This window comes from Elaeis guineensis, chromosome 4 (genome assembly GCF_000442705.2).
Source record: "Elaeis guineensis isolate ETL-2024a chromosome 4, EG11, whole genome shotgun sequence".
Classification (NCBI taxonomy): domain Eukaryota; kingdom Viridiplantae; phylum Streptophyta; class Magnoliopsida; order Arecales; family Arecaceae; genus Elaeis; species Elaeis guineensis.
In genome coordinates this window covers 130,486,296-130,489,267 of record NC_025996.2, presented here as the reverse complement: position 1 = coordinate 130,489,267, position 2,972 = coordinate 130,486,296, and the positions used below count along the sequence as shown (strand labels likewise).

Here is a 2,972-nt window from a genome sequence, read left to right as displayed (position 1 = left end):
ACATAAGTTAAGTTAATTGAAGCATATTATTGTTTAGATTTTAAAATTTAATTCAAATTATTAAAGAACCTAATTTATCCTTTCTCTTGAGTTGCTATCTTTCTAGATAGATAGAAGTATGCAAATAGCCCCTTAATTTTTTCAATTTGTAGTTCGATGTCCCTCAACTAAAAATATTATAGTTGATGTCTCTTGACTCGTAATATGTGGGTTACGAAGCCTTTCTGTCAATTCTCATAGTTAGTTTGCTGGTGTGATTTTATTTTAATCTCTAAAATTATCTAAAAATAATATTTTAATATTTTTTTAATCAATCGCTGGATCGAGGGTAAAATGCTCATTTGCTACTCTCAGGAGCTGCTCCATGATGGACTTGACAGCCAAAGAGTTCATCTTCAAGGTCGAGCGATGGAGCTCGGCATCGAAATCGATGGTAGCGGCAATTTCCATCATGGTCATCAGGTAATTGAGCTGAAGCTCGTCGGTCTCCAGCTCGATGAGCTTGGAGAGGCAGAGCAGCCTTTTGGTCTCAACGATCTTGCAGTACTTGTTGGAGATGCAGTTCTGGAAAAGCATCCACAGGGCCTTAGCGCATGCAACCTTGAGTTGGAGCTTCACCTTTGGGTTCTCCTTCTCCCACTCCTTGCGGTGGTGACGGTGGTAGTAGTACTAGGCGTGGTGGTTGTCGCAAGAGGCTGAGACAACTTTGGCATCGGGCAGATTGTTGGAATTGGAACTGGAGGATGTGATGTCGCAATTGATATGGACAAGGGAGGGGATGCTACTGGTCTTCTTCGAATGGAGGTAGAGGTCATCCAATGGGACCTCGAAGGAGAGGATGGAGACGAGAGGGCGGATAGCATTCTCCTGGGCGAATGCCTCCCAGGCGACGGGGTCATGTTGGGCCATGTGGGCGACCAAGGCGGCAAGGCTGGCCTAGAGGCGCATAGGGGCGTCGGCGAGGACTTGAACGATGACGGAAATAGCAAGGTCGGCGACGATGAGGGAGACAAGGTCACAATCTATGGTGAGGTAGGCGAGGGTGGTGGCAGCGGTGATTCGGTCGTCGAGAGAGGCAGCACCATCACGGAAGAGGGAGAGGAGGGGCGGCACATCACCCTCATTGATGATGATCTTCTTGTTGCGGCCACTGTCGAGGGTGAGGTTGGCGATGGAGGCGGCGGCCTCGGTGCGGTCAAAGGGTTGGGCGGTCACCTGGATGGCGGTGATGTAGGACTAGACCCAGGATAGGATGGGGTCGATGGGGGTGATGGGCCGCGGCGGGCTGAGGATGAGGCCACCGGCAGCAGCGTCGGAGGGGTCGTCGGAGGAGAAGTAGACGGAGAGGAGCTAGCGGAGGTCGTTGAGGGAGGCTTCGGGGAGGGTGATGGTCTTACGGAAGTCGGCGGGCCGATGGTGATGGAGATGACACGACAGGGGACCCCAAAGCGACGACAGCGGTGTGCAAGGGAGAGGGTGCAGTCGAGGGCCTTATAGGCCTTGCCGCGATGCGGAGGGTGGGATGCTCGTAGGGGGTGGTGATGGCAGAGAGGCGATGGAGCATGTCCACGAGGAGGTCGGGTTGGCGATCCATCTCGACACACTCGGAGGGGACTCAGCCGCGAGGAGGTCGGAGGGGACGGAGGGGACTCGATCTTGTGGACTCGCTCGGTGGGAGGATTAGGATGGAAAGCTCCTCCTTGATCATCCTCTTGTCGCCTGTTCTGGGGTCAACTCTGGTGCCAGGGCTGACGACACGGCCATTGATGGTGGACAGGATCATCAAACCCAAAAAAGTTTCTTTACCCTTAGTCCCTCGGTCGATTTAAAAAAATATTAAAAAAATATTAAAATATTAATTTTAAATAATTTTTGAGATTAAAATAAAATCATGTCAGCAAACTATTGATGAGAATTGAGAGAAGAACTTTGTAACCCACATATTATGAGTCAAAAGATATCAACTATAATATTTTTAGTTGAGGGATATTAGAACACAAATTGAAAAAGTTGAGGGGCTATTTACATATTTTTGCCTTCTAGATAATAACTGATATCAAAGTGGATACTCTTATATTTATCGTTGACCTAGCGGTCTTGAGCCAAAGATCATGATAATCCAAATTGAATTTTTTCTTATTGAAGGCCATTCTATAGATAGATCCTCACTTTTTAATGGTTCTAATTATATCTATTAGAAAGTTAGGATGAAAATCTTCATACAAGCATACAATTATAATTTATGGAGGATTATAGTCGATGACTCACATACCTCTCATATATTAATTGAGCAAGATAAAAAAATAATCCAATTAAATATTAAGGCCATGAATATACTTTATTGTTCATTAGATATAAATGAGTTTAATCTAATTTCTTCTTGCATTTCAGCCAAACAAATTTGAGAGAAATTAGAAATAACTTATGAGGAAGCAAATCAAAAAGAAGAAACAAGCTTCCAAAAAGATAAAAAAGCTCTCCCCAATATATGCCTTATGGTTCATTAGGATAAAAAGAAGAAAAAGAAAAAGAGACAAAGAAGAAAGAAAAAAATGATTAAGGGAGAGCAAGATAAATATGAGAAAATAAAAAAGAGAAAAAGAATATTGCAAATCCCTACCTCATAGTTCACAATAATGATGTAAACATTGAAAATTTTTTCAAATTTATCTTTGCAAAATTATTTGAAGCCTTTTATGAATTAATGAATGATTTTAAAAAGTTAAAAATAAAAAATAAAGAGCTTAATAAATCAAATCTGATTTTAACTAAAGAAAAAAATAAGCTCTTAATTGAAAAAGAAGATTTTTTGAAAGAAAATAACTCTTTAGTTGAAGAAAAAAAATTATGAAATTTAAAAAATCTCTTATGAAAGAAAATATCAAACTAAGAAAAAAAGATTGAGATTTTGAAATTTATGATTGAAAAGTTCACATTTAGTTCACAAAAACTTCAATTAATGCTGAAAAATC

The 2,972-nt window shown here is 41.6% G+C and overlaps 1 pseudogene; it reads right to left on the bottom strand.

The window, feature by feature from the left end:
* Nucleotides 1–306: 306 nt before the first annotated feature.
* LOC105042680 (uncharacterized) lies at nt 307–1,783 on the bottom strand (annotated as a pseudogene).
* Between the last annotated feature and the right edge of the window lie 1,189 nt (nt 1,784–2,972).